Here is a 17647-nt window from a genome sequence, read left to right as displayed (position 1 = left end):
GCGAAGTGGAGAGCTCATTACACAGCGGGCTCGAGGTTACGCGCTCTCAGTCGGTAACCGGGGTTCATTTCTCCGCGGTTCTCGACTCGCCGACGGTGGGCGCGGGCGAGATTACTTCGGTCTGGGCCGGCTTTCCAACTGTGCGCCGATTTTTGTGACTTTGCCCCTCTCTTACATTATCGTGTAACAAGAGTCGATACTGGCAAAAATCGCAGGGACATGCATGCGCTCCCAAATTGAAATTACAAATGCCGAAATACATACATCACTACTATGATGCTCACATACAAGACACTGTACAAATGTCAATATAACATTTAGAATATTCTACGACTTAGGCGCAATAACAAAATGTTCCAAAGAGGAAGCACACAAATAAAAGGCATGCTTGTGCACACAGTCTGCTCGGGACATACAACTTGCCCCACTCGTTATTTCGGTAGCAATCACGGCTCTCTTCCTAACGTGGCTCTCATTCTTCGTCCTGTCGCGAGTCCGTCTCTTTTTCTTTTTTCGACTCGGACTTCTCTTTCGGGCGCGGTTCTCGCTCATTCCTCTGCTAGTACTCTTGCCTGGGTCCATACCGAAGGCCCCGCTCTGACGTCTCAGCTTCTCTCTTACCTGTGCGATGGTCGTTCAGTTTGGTTGCACCCTACACAGCTGTCAACTCAACTCTTTTTCTTTCCAATTTCTTCTTGACCTTTCTGCGTGTGCTGTTCTGCACGGCTTCATCTGCATCGCCGGTGTTTGACGCGCTCCTCAGTTTGCTTTTAGTTTCTTCCACACGCTTATTCGGCGCAAGCCCGGTTCGTTTTCGCTTCCATCATTGGAGCACTCTCTTGATGAAGACTCTGGTTCGGTCTCTTTTCTTTGCTCGTGGGCAGAACTTTCTAGTTAAGCTTCTCTCGTAGTCGTCACCCGTCTCTCACCCGCAGTGCTCGCCTCGGAGGGGCGACGGTCTGTTGAGCTGCTGCTCGACTACGGTGGGCTGTGCCTGCTGACCCTTTGGAGGCAAGCTGGTACTAGCAGATTTACTTCGTTCATTGCATCTCCATCGACTGTCCCAGTAAAGATAGGTTCGTTCTTCTTGGTCGTGGTGAGATTTCGTATAACTCGTATACCGGGCTCCACCACCGGGTGCCCCACCGTCCGAGACGAGACGGTATAACAGACGAGATCCGGCAAAACTTGACTGAAGGAAGGAAAACTGAAACTTTATACAGGAATTCACATATTTACAACAGAATAAACGGCAAGCATGATTACATGGAACTGGCTAAGGGAAAATCTTCCCTCCTTGGCATCGCCAAAGATGCAAGGGATCTAAATCTAGCTCAGAACGCCTTTTCCCGGCTCCGGACCTGGTTTTAAAGACCTAGGAGACTGGCCCACCCCTTGCATCACCCAATCACAAACAACTAACACCTGATTGGTTCAAAAACTGCATGGCACGCCTTCCCGCTTCGGCAAGGTTCAAAACCCTTTCCCTAAAATGCCCAACACGAAAAGAACATCAAAATAGCTATACGAACATGGCATTCCGGGAATAGACACTCGAAATGATTGGCCCACCAGGTTTAGGTGGCACGCCCCATGCCTTCACAGTATTGCTCACACTCTCGCCCCCAGAAGAAAAAGCAAAAACAACCTCCCATTGTGCCCGCAGGCGCAATCGTTTTCCTTTGACTCTCGTCCGGCCCGCAGCTGTTCCGCACTTAGTCCTGTCATCGGACCACAGCGGGGCGCCTCTCGTGCGCATACGCGGCTTAGCTTGCCGCTGTTACGGACGAGGCGCGACAACATTCCGGGAGGGTCCAAACAACTGGGAGTCGTCTCTCGACAGATGCTTCAAGGAGGCGCCGGCGTGTCCGCGGTGCCACTAATGCACGCGGCGGCGTCAACGAGGGATCCGCATCTGTTGTTTACGGGGGTTAAAATGGACGTCCGCCGCCCGGGACAATTCCCCGAAACCGACGTCCCCATTAGCTCACGGCACGGGACCCCCCCGCGAGACGCAACGACAGTGTGTCGGGTGTCGGCAAGGGCGGCGGGCCGCGGCGCCGCGAGCCATCGGCGGTGGACGCGGCTGTGTTTGTTTAAGGCGAGCAGCTAAATGCTCCCGCCTCGGAAAGAGACCCCGTTTTCCCGTAATGAAACCTTCTGCGCGAGGGCAGCGTCGGCCTCTCGGTCCCCGCGCAGCGTTGTGCAGCGCAGGTGCCTGACCTTCGAAGCCGAGTGGGCCCCCATTAGGGCTGTTCATCACTGCCGCAGAGACAGCAGGAACCATAATGTGCCGGAAGTGGCGAGAGTGTGTTGGGGACGCGTCCTGGCAGCCCACGGACTGGGCGCGTGATCGACCTCACAGTGATTCAACGCAGCTGCCCATTCGATCCCTTCACAGTCCCCATTTTCCCCAAAACTCTTCATTAAATAACATTCCAAATCAAAGGACACAAATCACACACGTGCTCACATCCTGTGGCGGAGCGCTACGTCCCCCTCTTCTGTGTTCCCCTTTCCCCTTGGAGCGGGCCACCAATCTCTACTCCATGCACTCTTTCCGCAGTCGCCGCAAAGTCGCCGAGTCACGTGGTCGACTGCATGTGCACCGGTGAGCTGCGCGTGACGCAAGGCCTCCAAGAATTGGGGCTCGTCGCCCCAACGCCCTTCACCACCGTCGCTGGTCCGAGGCGTTCCCGTCAGCGTTCGACGCGTCCCAGTGGCGCCTGTTGCCGTTGAGTCGCGAGCTGGTCCGGCCGCAGAAAACCTCTGTGGAATGGTCTCTCGCGACGAGGAGAGACCCGCAGGATGAGCCGGGCTTCTGTTTTCCACGGTGTCGCTCGCGGTCGTGAGTTCGTCGACGGGAGACGGTGCGTTGAGAAGCGCAACATTGCCCTTCCATCTGATTCCTTCTTTCTGAACTTCACTCGTGCACAGTGCTCAGAGCACGGCCCATTAAACATTGGGGACTCATTCTTCTCACATCTACCGAATTCTGCTCCCTCAGTTTCGCCCTCGTCTGTCGCAGTGCAGTCGTCACAAGGTTTTCCCTCGGACTGCTCCATTCCTTTCAATATACACTGTCGCCCTTCTCGGAGGCGAAATTTTCCTCGCATTCCTCAGAGGGAAGAACTTCCTCGTTACTCGAGAGTTCACTTGGAATCATTTCCGCTATTCCAATGAGTGTTCTCTTCTCGGCTACATCTTCGTCGGGGACAGAGTCAGTCTGCTGCAAAATAGTTAGTGCAAAGCCTAGGGGTGTGCGAATATTCGGAAATTTCGAATACCGAATCTAATACCCTCGTATTCGATTATTCGAAGAAATCAAATATTGTATGTTCGAAATTATTCGAAACAAATCGAATATACCCTGAAGTTTTCGAATACTTTTCATATAATTGTCCCGAAGTTAGAATAAGGCCTGCCGTATTTTTCTTTCAAAAACGGGCACCGTACACGCCGGTTTACCATGCTTCCGCGATCGATATGCGTGGGATCGAGTGCTCAGCGCCACGGTGCGCTCCATTTGCGTGACGGTGTTCGTAATCCTCACGCATGGTCTCAGAGACTGGAAGGGGGCGATTTCCAGGCAGGTTCAGCATACCTGACATTTATACCTGACCTCGGAGGCCATGTCGCATATGCCAAGCTCTCGCCCGTCTTATGCAGTGAGATGTGGTGCTAATTTAATATCTTCCTTTATCAACATCAAAATGTACTTTTCCTACGAGCACAACATCACAATGATAAAGTTCATACCATGACTTCGTGTTGTGACCCCCAAATGGAGGTCATTATTGCGTTTATTAACAGATTCAGCTTTAACTGCGAAAGCAGCTCCTCGTTGTTCCTCGCGATTCAATATTCGCACATGTACCGAATATTCGTTAAGATATCCGATTAGGTTTTTAGCTGTACTATTCGTATTCGTCATCCCACCAGTAACGATAGAGGAAATAAAGAAAGCCCTAGAAGCAATGCAAAGGCGAAAAGCAGCTGCTGAGGATCAGCTAACAGCAGATCTGTTGAAGGACGGAGGGAAGATTCAGCTAGAAAAACTAGCCACTCTCTATACGCAATGCTTTATGACCTCGATCGTACCAGAAGCTTGGCAGAACGCAAACATAATCTTTATTCATGAGAAAGGAGACGCTAAGGACTTGAAAAATTACAGACCGATCAGCTTACTGTACGTTGCCTACAAGGTATTTTCTACGGTAATCGCTAAAAGAGTCAGGGCAAACCTTAGACTCCAACAAACTTCAGGCAGGCTTTTGGAAAGGATACTCCCCAATAGATTATATTCACACTATCAATCAGGTGACAGAGAAATGTGCAGAATATAACCAACCCCTATATATAACCTTTATTGATTACGAGAAACCATTTGACTCAGTGAAGACCTCGGCAGTCATGCAGGCATTGAGGAATCAGGGTGTAGAAGAGCCTTACGTGAAAATACTGGAAGATATCTACAGCAACTGCACCAGCTGCCGTAGTCCACCATATAGTCAGCAATGAAATTCCAATAATGAAGGGCGTCAGGCTCGGAGACACGATCTCGCCAACGGTATTCACCGCCTGTTTACAGGAGGTATTCCGAGGCCTGAATTGCGAACAGTTGGGGATAAGAGTTAATGGAGAATATTTAATCTGCGATTCGCTGATGGCATTGCCTTGCTGAGTCAGTTGAGTTGAGTTGAGGTGTTGAATGCTACAAGTGGGGTTAGCCTTGCTTATTCTTCCGGCAATTGCTCCACCGTAGCGTCCCTTCTATGTTAATAATGTCCTAAAGCCTGTCGCATCTACCCCGCTATGCGCACAGTCTCTTACAACAGCACACATTCCTCTCCCGCAGTAACCATCTATGCACACAATCAATGCACACAATCCACATGACAGTCCACTCCAGAAGTCACCATCTATGCACATATTCAGTCACAGTAGAACATAGGCCATTGTAGTGCCACAATCCATACACACATTCGCTCACAGTATAACGTAGTCCACTCCAGAAAAAACCATCTACGCACACATTCAATCACAGTAGGCCATAGTCTGTTCCTGCTGTCACCATTTAGAAACTAGATCCGTGTCCTGCAGAAATGTTAAAAGAAGGCGTGCAGCCTCCCTTCTGCATATCTGGTTTCCACTCGGGCAGATAATGTCCTGAACTGTACTGTGACGGGTTCCTGTCTTCTTGAAGGAAGCGAACATCACATACCTTTACGTGTTGTACTCTGGGCATTACGTAACATAATGTTCGATATCCCCGCACGCTCAACATAAAGAACAGAGCGGAGACGATGCTATGTCCGTCTTATGCATCCAGGCAGGAGTGCGAGCAGAGCCCGCGCTAATTCGATGTAGTAGAGTCGCCTGGGATCTTCTCAGTTCCTTGGTCACACGTGGCTTGTGGGGCGCACTCCACAGGGTACTGAAATGATCGAGCACCGTTTTCCTGGAGAGATTTTTCTATCTTGAGGTACTTTTTTGATGGATTCTTTGAGAGAGCTTTATGGGCGAGACTGTCTGCCACCTCATTACCGTTGACTCCCATGTGAGAGGGCACCCATTGGAAATATAGAGTAAAGCCTCTGCTGTGCAGATTCTGCACCAAGCCCAGAGAGCTTATAGATAAGGCATCAGTAGGGAATCGCGCTCTAACCTCTGAAGGGCAGATTTTGAATCAGTTAGGATGACAACAGGTTGAGCCGGACAAGACCCTAACTTCCGTAAAGCCGCCTCAATAGCAACACTTCCAGCCGTTGTGGAGGATACGACACTGAGTCATCAGGAGATGGATTGAAAAACATGATCAAAGAGTTAGACAGGCAGAGCAGAATGGTGGGTCTAAAAATTAACATGCAGAAAACCAAAGTAGCGCTCAACAGTCTAGCAAGGGAACAGCAGTTCGCAATTGGTAGCGAGGTGTTGGAAGTGGTGAGGGAATACGCCTACTTAGGGCAGGTAGTGACCGCTGATCCGGATCATCAGAAGGAAATAACTAGAAGAATAAGAATTGGATGGAGCGCATATGACAGGTTCTCTCACATCATGAATGGCAGTTTACCAATATCCCTCAAGAGAAAAATATAGAACAGCTGTTGTCTTACCAGTACTCACCTACGTGGCAGAAACGTGCAGGCTAACGAAAAGGGTTCAGGTCAAGTTAAAGGCAATGCAGCGAGCTATGGAAAGAAGAAAGACAGGTGTAACGTTAAGAGACCGGATGCGGGAAGAGTTGGTGAGGGAACAAACGCAGTTTAATGACATCGTAGTCGAAATCAAAAGGAAGAAATGGGTTTGGGCAAAACATGTAATGCTAGGGAAAGATAACCGCTGGTTCTTAAGGGTAACGGAATGGATTCCAAGAGAGGGCAAGCGTAGCAGGGAGTGGCAGAAAGTTAGGTGGGCGAATGAAATTAAGAAGTTTGCGGGCATACGGTGGGATCAGCTGGCAAATGAAAGGGTTAATTGGACAGACATGGGAGAGGCTTTTGCCCTGCAGTGGGCGTAGTCTGGGTGATGTTTATGACGATTCATATTCTAGCCGCCGCGGTGGTTCAGTGGTTATGGCGCTCGGTTCCTGACCCAAAAGACGCGGGTTCGATCCCGGACGCGGCGGTCGAACTTCGATGGGGACGAAGTGCTAGAGGCCCGTGTGCTGTGCGATGTCAGTGCACGTTAAAGAACCCCAGGTGGTCGAAATTTCCGGAGTTCTTCGCTACGGCGTCCCTCATAGCCTGAGTCGCTTCGGGACGGTAAACCTCCATAGACCAAACTACACGTATTCTATTCGAGAGGAAAGCTACAGTATTCTATTCTTCGATTCGGTTTGAGAAAACTACTATTCGCACACCCCTAGCAAAAACTCACCAAGAATTTGTGATGTGAATCTAGTGCAAGAATAGAACAGACGTTGCCTTTGTGGCAAATTTCAAAATGACTCACCATGGTTATGAATGATACCAGAAATTCAATCTCCCTTTCTATAAGCGCCGTACAAGGTCCACCCGCTCTCGAAACGCGCAAGGGAAGCGACCAACGCCAGTTTCTCGCACGCATGCACAGGAAATATGGTAAACATGCTCGACGGTCTCAGTAGCTTCACAAGAACAGACTTAAGAGTCCCCGAGTCCATTGAAATGTATGTATGCTCAAGCGTGAAAAGGGAGCCCAATCTCAGTCTATGGAGGAGGCTTGCATGGCTTCGGGAAATTACTGGTGGAATGGAAAACGTCACGGTCTAATCTAGTCTTTTAAGTGTGTGGGGGTTCTTACTAGGCCGTCGAGCCTCCTTTGAGGTCTAGGCCGTGAACTCCGAGCTCCCGGTATCGCACACCACGCACGGCCGTTCTCACGGCGGCGCAGCAGAAATGCGAAATAAACACAGCACGGAACAGGACGCTTTGCCCGGGGCCAAACGTTTATTGGGTTCTCCCAAGTCGCTGGCTGCTTGAATCTTGATCTGTGACCCTTGCCGTCTGGCTTGGTCGTGCGGCTGACGGGGCAAGATGGCGACAACAAAGAGGGAAGAAGGGAGGTAATTACCTGACGTCCTCTCGCTCTCGCGGCTCGCTGAAGTCTCTCTCCGGCCACGACCGGTACCCGCCGATCTCGGCGCACTTGCCCGTTGTCACATTCGGCCAATCAGCGACCGCTCCGGCGGCTCCTGGCGGTGCGCGCTTGCGACCGGTTTTTGAGCAAGGAGGCGGCGCAGCGCTCTCGAGCAGACCATCTGGCCACTCGCCCGTGGGGAAGGAGGAAAGCTTCCGCTTTCCTGCTTCTCCACGGTGCGCCCCGCCGGCCCGGGAAGGGTACGGCACTCCGAAACTCCCATCAGCCTTTCGGCCGGTCCGGGGTACTTACTGCCTGCCTCCTGCAAGCCCCCGACGTGCACGCGCCACTCCCAGTGCGTGCCGTTCACCCTCCCCTCCCCAGTTGTGGCTGCTGCTGCTGCTGCTGCGGGAACCTGCCTTCCTGGACACCACGGACCACCAGCGCGCGTTGCAAGCGGACATCCCCCTCCCCACATCCCCTTTCCCCATCCCCGCTCCAAGCTGTGCCCCCGCGATATGGGTGGCAGGAATCGAGCACATTCCCCCCACATAGCCACAAGAGAGAAACTCCCACAAGTGGTGTTTGTCATGTCTCTAGTTGATCTCAGCGTCTTGCAGTCACCCCCCTGAAGCCTGACAGAAGATGAATGGAGTCTGGCCTTGGAAGCGGCTCTACTGTGCAGAGGCCGTTGCTTGGGGGGGGGGGGGGGGGCTCTTTTTTATGCCAACATTCCCGTCACCGTGAAGCCCGCACTGAGACATAGTACGGTGGCCCTTTTCTTGAGCAGATGAATTGAGCTCAGCAACTTCCAGTGCCAAATACTACTTAGGAACTTTGTCGCAAGAAGGATTTCAGAGTTTTGAGCTTGGGCTTAGTCAGAAAATACACACCACGGTTGAGGTGGCTTTCCACAGATGAGGAGAATCGCTTCCAGCAGTGCAAGCACAGCAGATGTTGCTGTCGTTTGGGGGCTTAGAATACATCGGCGAATCGTCTGCTCGGCGGGCATTACAACCGCCGCTGTTGATGAGTTTGGCGACACAGAGTCCATCGGTGTAAACGCGGGCGTAGTTCCTATATTCTGACAGTATGTACGCCGAAGAAAGGTGCTTTAATTAGTGGAGTGACTGTTACCGTACAGTTCTTTGTATACTGGTAACACACAAGCTTACCAAAAGTTTAGCCATCACCCTTGGTAGCTTGATGGGGTGATGAGGGGAGGGGGGAGCGAAACCTGATTGTATACGGGATTGATGCATGGCGTCGAAGAACACTTGAAAAAATGCTGTCCGGCAGATTGTCGGAAAGCCTTGGAAGCGGTGGTGTCGGGTCAGCAGACGTAAGAACGCTCCAAGTGGTTCATACGATAAGTAGACCGATATCTGGAATGCATGAAATTTGTTATCTGTGCCTTGGGCAGAGGCGCACCGCGGCTATACGAGGCATGTCCTCAGCACTTGCCCTTGAACGCCCTCCAAGTGCTCAAGCAGACAAACTCTCATATCAAAGACTGCTGGAAGCCTCTACTAAATGTAGCTTACGAAAAGAGCCTATAGCATAGCCGGAGTAAGGAGCGCTCGAATGGACCCCATTTGATGTCTGCTACGCACCGAAAACTTTGCCCAAGATATTAATCTTTTCTTCAACATACTGATCAGCTTTGACCGTGACAGACCGTGGTCAATACTGGCCGAGCAAAACAATGGCCGAGCATCTGTGGTGGGCAGTAAACTGTTATTGGGTAGCGGGAAATGCATTTTAGCGTGAATGCAGGTGCATTTCTGCATTTTCTGCAGTTGCAGCATAAACGCGACGGCCACCTTTTGGTGGAGGCGAAACGCAAAAGACGCCCGTGTACTCTGCTATGGCAGTGCACGTTATAGAACCCTAGAACCCTACACTACGGTGCGCCTCATAACCCGTGGGACGGTTTAGTACCGAACGGCTCACTGTGGTCGCGATAGCATGCGTGAACATCGGTACCCTGTAGGTGACCAAGTGGCACCTTGGCGTTCGCTTCAGAGAACTGCCCCTCCAAAGTGACAATTGACTGAATGGTGTCATCAAAACCAGCGCCACATGGAGGTCGGCCAGTGGCGAACGTGCATATTGACGAACGACATGTATAGGATTGTCTGAAGTGGCAGTGCTCGGCTTCCTGTGTGCGTCATAGGGCAGCTTGATGGCGTCATCCTATTTTTTTTTTGTCATCGCAGGGACTTGCTCGACCATCTGCGAGTACACACACTAACACACACATGCCACCGGATTTTCTCGTAATGGGACTAGTAATGCCTTCGCATTAAAAATTTAATTTGATATATTCATATTTTGGAACATTGGGAAATATAGGTTTAGTTAGGATGTTGGGTCAATGACCACCTGCGCGTACCAGTACAATGTGTAGAGAATGATCAATGTGCATCATATTGACGTACGCAGCAGAGACCACCGCTTCATGCTGTCCTTTAAAAAAATCTTCTGTCATAAGGAAAAGAAGAAACTGCTCCAACAGAGAGATAATTGAAGCCTGCCAATGTTAATTTTGCCCAAGTCTACTATACCTTAGAGTTACTTCAGTCATTCTCGTAGACAGGAATGTGTTGCTTTCTACGAACCTAGCCGGCCGTCGTGTGCGAGTTTTCAGGTTTTTCTTCTCGTATTTTCTTTTCACTTATCGTTTTTAGCTCCCTCTCTGTTCATTCCCCTTCTTTTTTCGCACCCTTCCTTCCTCCTCCACATAGCCCACGGGTGACAGCCTTCTGCTATATTTCTTTTCGATCTCTGAGCTTTTGCCTAAGTACGTCCCTCCCCTCACAACATTCCCAAATGCCTAGGCATACTTCCTCAGGCACTCCCTTTCGGGCGACGCGCTCGTGGCTGGCTTTGTGTCACATTGTACCGCATGTGGAGGGGGCGTTCGCCAAAAATCTTGTTCTGTATTTTTATACTTCCTTCTTCACCGTATTTTCTTGTCCCCTCTCCTTCATTTCCTTGTTGTGTTTTGCTTCTCGTCCTTGGGCACCCTTCTCCTTGTGTCGTCTGCTCTTTTTCTCGAGCTTCTCTACTTGGAAACAGACGCCCAGAAAGCAACCAGGGCTCGTCCACGTCTCTCCTTCTTGTGTCTTGATGCTCCCCCACTGTTTATCCATCGCTAAGTCACTCCAACTAGCCCAAATCACCACCATTTCGCTGCAGCGGCGCCGGAAACTTTCCCACGGCCGCCCCGACTGGGCGCACGCCCGTCCCAGGCAGCCGCGACTCTCCCGACGCATTTGCTCCGGCGCCCACCGGCGGCGCTGCCTGTTCGCCGAGAGTGCTGCCCCCTGGGTTCCTGCGCGGTGCCCGGTGATGAGTCCCCATCTTTATTTTCAGTTCGGGTAGAACACGCGCGATATTCTGCGATCAGAGATAGCTACCACTGCCAGTAATTACGTGTAGGAGGAAAGCACACGCAAACACGACCGTAAAAACCTCGTAACAGTGAAGACTGCGCTGAGCACGACCCGTTATAATAGGCGACTTTTTAAAACAAAACTGCTGAATAATTCGCACATGTAGATGGTCCGAAGAGTTGAAAATTTAAACGTCCACGAATGTGTAGTGCACATATTGTATACCGGAAATTACGGTATCTGCATTGGCCCGTGAGAGAGGTAGCATGTCAGGGCTGTGGTTTCTGCATGCGTTCAAGTGCCACAGGTGGTATAAATTTATCCTCAGTCCTCTTACACAGGATGCCTGCTTGCTGCAGCTGTCGTTTCGTGATAGTAGTTGTTGCTGTGGCCAGCAGGTGGAGTCACTTGCGGCGCCACCACCTTATGCTGCTTGAGGCGCGTTCGCATGCATGGCACATGTGTTCGACCGTTGTTATGAGTTGCATGTGCGCATTAAACACTTTTAATATTGCTTGTGGTGCACGTTTCTGTGAAGGGAAGGTGTCGAGGAGTTGCAATAGCAAAAAATATTCTTACCCTGACTGAATTCGGGGCCTCCAGTAGCTGTGGAAGCCAGCTGGAGATAATTTGAACAACAATATACATAGATTACTATCGGCGTCACGACGCTGCAGCACTGTTTTTGTTTATTAAAAAAGGGCATCAATACGAATGCCTCTATAAGGATGTCATGATGTGGAGACGGCAGGTCTTAGTACGCGTGCCCTTAATTTTGGTCACTTTATATGAGATTAATGCAGTATATTGTACACTCGTGCTTGTAGCGGTAGGACATACGTGCGTCAAAAGAAAAAAAAACTATGAGAATAGAATTACATTCAAAACATGCAGCTGGGCCAGAAACCTATATTAGCAACTCTTGCTAATACTGATGGATGGTGGAACACACCTATCCACAAATGGAATAATTTTAAAGAGGAAGATGTGGAAATATGTGCGTATTCTCGGAAGGAAGCTGGACAGAACATGCCTCAAATACAAAACGTATAAAGAGCAAAGAAATGGTTTCCAACAAACAGTTGTGAGTTCGCGCTTCGTGTGTGAAAATCTGTTTCTTGCCTCGCGCGTGTGTGTGTCAGTAGCACGCAGTAAGCGAGAGCGGATCGGGTCGGGTAGCGGTTAAATATCCCATGATACAGTTGTGCACACTTTTTCTTGCTGCAGCCGAGTAAGTATGCGAACCCCACGTGACCTTCTGCGCAAAGTTTGCAGTTCTAATTTCTGCAGAGCCTGGCTGAGCGTCGCAGAAAATTCAAATCAATACGCCTCTTTAAGTCACCGGCAGTGCGCGCGCTCGTGCTCGTTGCGTGGCCAGATGCCGTATTGAAAAAGTCTTTTCACTATATCATAGGTGCCAGTGAAAGAAAAAAAACAAGACACCTGAAAAAAAGCGTTCTGTTTACACTAGTGAGCTTGGAACGGTCATGATTTGAAGCTGATAAATCTGCTCTGCGAAGACATTTGAGAACCGCGATCGGGACGCACCCAAGACCTGATTGTGCAATTCCATCTACACGCGCATTTTTGTTCTTTTTTCCGGAGGTGAATCGCGCGGCACCGGGATTCGAACCGCGGTCCTCGAATCGCGAGACGGATATTCTGCCTGAGAGGCTGATTGATTACTAAGTCCCTATAAATGGCGTGGTCACAGCCGCGGCCATGCGCAGCTCTTGCATTTCGAAAGAGAAATACGTTCAATGTGCGACATGTTTACCTCTTGTTATAAATGCAACGAATGATTGTACCCGACGTTAATAAATGAGACATTCATAAGCAATCACTCTCCGCGCAGTGACCCCACGAAAATCACTAAAATTGTTTGCTCGCATTCTGGCCCTAAAAAAAAGGCGTACTACCAACTGTAACGCAAGATGAAGAAAACCGGAAGCTTCATTTAAATGATGTGAAATGATACTGTGACGCTAAAAACCACGTTGCATCGACTTTTGCAATAACAGGACTGAGCAGTTCTAATAACCCACAGAAGGGCTATCGCGCAGCGTATTATTAACGCATGGTTTCTAAATATTTCAGATCCTTTATAAACCAAGCGTCTTGTTTGTCGAATACCAAAAAGTGCTTGCTCGCATTTTTTCATCTTTAATTATTTTACTTTAGTAGTTGCTGCACCTCTCCCTTCCGTCTTTCTTCCACAATTCTATTCTTAACTCAGCCTAGTATATTAGCGATTTTTAAACGCAGGCTAAATTCCTTTTTTTTTAAAGGGTGCCTATATCAAGTCTAAAGTGTTACCATATCTAAAACACTAGGACCGAGAATCGACTATCAAATCCTGCCGGCTCTTCTTTTAACGATAGCCAATGTCGGGCATAAAAACGCAAGAATAGAAATACAAAAGCAGCTACCTGCTTACCACGTGCAGCGTGGACAAAGCCCCGTCGCACCTGCGCGACACGCACTGCGCCCGCGCCTTATTCACGTCATCGAATATTCAGCGCGAGACCGAAACCCCTCAGCCCGGGGACTCCAGGGAAGAAAGAAAACAAGATAAAAGAACGGCGAAAACACGAACGCGCGCGCGCCCGCGTGGGCGACAACGTGCCGGGCACGCTGAACGTGTCCTCGCGGCCGGCGAGAGACGGGAGCGAAGGGAAGCAGGAATAAAAGACACGAAAGACAAGCGGCCCAAAACAGCCCGGAGCCCGCTCGCCGGCTCCCGGCGCGCTAACGCCCCGAAGCGCGCGCGCTAGCGTCCAGGCACCGCCGAGCTGCGACGCGACGCCGGCAGGCCGTGACACAGCGTCAACAGGGGAACAGCCAGCGCGCGTCGGCGCTCCCCTTCCCCGGAGGCCAGTCGTTATCCTTGACGAGCGCTGCTGCCGCCGCCCCCCGACAGCCGTCCGCGGCGAAAGCGGCGCCGGAGGGCTGGGCGGAGGGCGAGAGCGGCCGCTCGCTGCTGCTGCCGGCGGCCCATCGGAGCAATTTATTCTGGCTCGCAGCCTCTCGATATCTCCCTCGCTCGCTCTGCCGACTCGGCAGAGGGGCCCGGCGGAGAGGGGACAGAGCCGCCGCTACTCTTCGCTCCGCGCAGCGAGCGTTGTTCCCCTTCCAACCCGTTGCGGGGCGCCGGGAAATAAATCCTGCGAGCGGCGGCGGCGGAAAAGGCGAAGCCGCGGCGCTCGATCGTTTTCGGAGCCGCTCGCGCCGAACGGGCCCGCGAAAATAGGAGGGAGGCACGGCGCCCGGCAACGACTTTCCCATCGGCCGAAGGGAGGGAGAAAGAAGGGAGAGAACGCTCTCGCGCGCGACAGGCCTTTCATCGCGTTTTCGCTGCGTTGCTCTCTCCGGTTTCCTCTGCAGAATCTCGCTTTCGCGGGTGGCGACAAACGGCTGGATGATGAAGGAATCGGCGGCGTCGGGCGTTGGTCGTGGCGGGCGAAGCGATCGACTTCGAGGCAAAAGGGCGTGCCTGTACTTTTCCAGTCTTCATTTGCCTAGAACTTTCCCATTTCTTCGCAATTTTACGTGCAACGTTGGTCGGAGTCACAGTGCTGCCCCGCCCCCACAGTCTCGTTATTCCCGCGAAAACTGCGGATTTGTTGCTTAAAATCTCGCCCGCCCCACGCCGGCACCGCAGCCTGTTGAAAATGAGCGCGCTCAAATTCGCAATGCCGAAAGAACGGGGGCAAAAGAACGCGCCACGCCTGTAGGGAAGCGGGAGATGGAAGCGAGAAGGAAGCAGAGGGGGTGGTCGAATTGAGGAGGGAAAGGCTGGGGAGGAAAGGGAGAAGCATGGGAGTGGGGGATGGCAACTGATATTGGCCCCTGGAGATGCTCGAGTACGCGCGCCTGTCGTCGACCGTCCGCCGAAGCGAATTGGGGCCGGAGGCGAGCGGAAACGCGCTGCGGCGCGGCTGCCTGCGCCTCGTGTAGACACTTGCGTGCAGTACTGCTAGATCGCGACCCAGCTTGTGCATGGTTGGAATCAAAACAATCGGAACGGTTCGAACACCGCATTCACTCCGCTCACCGGGGTCACCTCTCCGCTATGCGAACGTCTTCTCGATAGCTCCCGCGCCATTCAAGCAGCCTACGCCCCTACACGACGTTACCGCTACTGTAGCGACTCCCAGTTCCCGGGGCGGTTGTAGAGACGCCCTCTGTCGCCGGACGCACAGCCAGCTGCACGTAACTGAGGAGCCGTTGCTTAGTGCCGCCGCGCGGTGGCTGTCTACAGCGACGCTGTCGGGAGCCCGGCGACAAGGCGGCTGTAATGAGTCGCAGCTCGCCCGGCGCGGCCCGCTCACTGCAACGTCGGACACCCGTGCACGCATTGGCAGTTCGCCTGCCTGCCAGCGGTCGTCTCCTTCCGCCGCTGACACGTTTCGGCGCCGCTCGGCGGCTGCTCTTCTGATGGTCGGGCAGCTTCGACGCTTCGTCTACCAATTCAGCCCGCTGCAACCCACGTGCTTCGTTCGCGTAGTTTACTTTTCCTTTTGCCACATTTGCATGGGCGCGGAAACAGGCACTTGGTGCGAGGCGCCGTTTGCGAACACGAGAGCGAAGTCCTTGAATGGCTTCCGCTAACAACATTACGAACTTTTCCGCGAGTGTGGGTGGCGGCGCTTCTGGAGTGTTGTTCATGGTGCGGCGCCGAAGGTTCACCTTTTTTTTTTATCTGTGCATAGCGAGTGCACAGGAATAACAACCCTTCCGCCCCGAAACTCGACACTCATCGAATTAAAAGAGCATTGGGCTGACGGTCTTGAAAAATGCTAGGTGTACCAAATAGGACTTCCTGCCTTTATTTCCAACAGCCTACGCTAACGCGATTTGCCACGCCCAAGCGTCTATGCCGCTTAGCATGTTTGGTATGGCCATTCAAATAACATAGCGTTTCTGTTTTATTCAAAATAGTCGAAACTGCAGCCACTAAGAGCGCTCCTTTCTCTTGCAGGCAGCCACTTCATCGCTGCATGCGCCCTTTAGTCGACAGTTTCCCCAGATGTTAGGAAAACAACGCAAGTGATATATTGAGATGATGGCCATTTGCAGATGATATCTAGCGCTGCTGCAAACAAAACTTGAGTCGCAGAGGCATCAGGGTGCGACACGATTTAAAAAAACCCCACAAGCACACAAGGCTGTTCACAGCAGTTTTGTTGGTATTATTTATATTGCAGTCATAATTATAAGCCACAGTACTTTTCGTTTTATTCTCTTTGGCCCACTATTATTTTCAGCGCAGCATTCTTAACGTTTCGCAACTTTTATTTCTTCCCGAGAGCATTGTAGTTTTCATACGCTTTCTCCTGTTCCTTCAGCGACCACTGCGCGTCTTGTGGTGGCCGTTTCCTTCCTTTCGTCCATGTTTCCATACCGAATATGAATAAGACAAAGGCCTTCTTGACACAAAAGTTCTGCCGATGCCGTGCAGTCACTATCCCCGTAACTTTTTGTTTTCTGGTTCCGTTACGACGCCACTAATGTGCAATGCTTTCCAAAGATGGCGAAGTCATACCTCATTACTGTCCATATATTGCGCAGCACCGGTGCACACATCTTCTTAGCGAGCGGAAGCCGCTCATCGTCAATGTGGATGGCTCGCTTATGCACTGCTGAGTTGCGACCACGGGACGTTGAAAAATTTGCTCACTTTTGCCACTTGCAAGTAAAATTAGCAGGTTTTATTTCGCAAGGAGCAGGACAAATGTCAAAAAGGAAGTAATTACCTGTGTCAGGCTTGGCAAATGCGACGAAATGGAAAAATGAAGCGTGGTAGACTTTGACACCGGGCGCCGTATTCTATAAGCTGGCCATTTTCAGTTGTCCGTTCGGTGGTCTGTCTGTGGTCACTGAGATGTACCCGTGATTTTCAAGCGCCTGGGGCAAGCGACCCGGCCATTTGGTAGCTGGCGACCCTACCTCAGCATTGGATGCCTGTCACAGCCAATGGCAGCCAGTGATCATGCCCGGTCGCCTGCTGTTGACAGGGACCTGCTCCCGATACTTATCCCACCCCTGCTGCGAGACTTCCCAATTTTTCAGAATCTCAAGTAACATAGCGCTGCGATGCATCTCGCCAATGGCTGCATATTGCTTCTTATTTCAGACAATGGCACATCCAATGGTAAGGTCCCGAATCACCCAATGGCCAGGTCGTTTGGCCCATACGCTTGAAGGCCGCGGGTATATTTGAGAGAGCACTGACAAAGCACCGAATAGACGCGAAATGGATGACGGAAAATGGACAGCTTATAGAATACGGCTCCACGTATCTATGCGCACATAGGCAAAGCCGCTTTTTAGGGAAATAACGAAGACTATAGATGAAGTTGTATTTAGTGGTAGAATAAAGGCGCGCTCACACCAGCGGGAAGCTTCCCGCAGCGGCACAGCGTCAACGTCGATGTTGCCTCGCAGCTCCTCGGAATGACTTCTTGTGGCTACGTGGGGGGAATGTGCTCGATTTTTGCCACCCATATCGCGGGGGCACAGCTTGGAGCGGGGATGGGGAAAGGGGATGTGGGGAGGGGGAGATCGGAATGACGCTCACACTGCGCGCGTTTTCTCGCTGCGGTTGTCTTGGAATGTGGAGAGAGGAGCCGCTGAGGGAGGACCCGAACGAGCAGAAAGAGAAGGGGATAGTCACGTGACACCAGAGA

Source organism: Amblyomma americanum, chromosome 3 (assembly GCF_052857255.1).
Source record: "Amblyomma americanum isolate KBUSLIRL-KWMA chromosome 3, ASM5285725v1, whole genome shotgun sequence".
Taxonomy (NCBI): domain Eukaryota; kingdom Metazoa; phylum Arthropoda; class Arachnida; order Ixodida; family Ixodidae; genus Amblyomma; species Amblyomma americanum.
The sequence above is the reverse complement of the archived record's forward strand: the minus strand, read 5'-3'. Positions refer to the sequence as shown.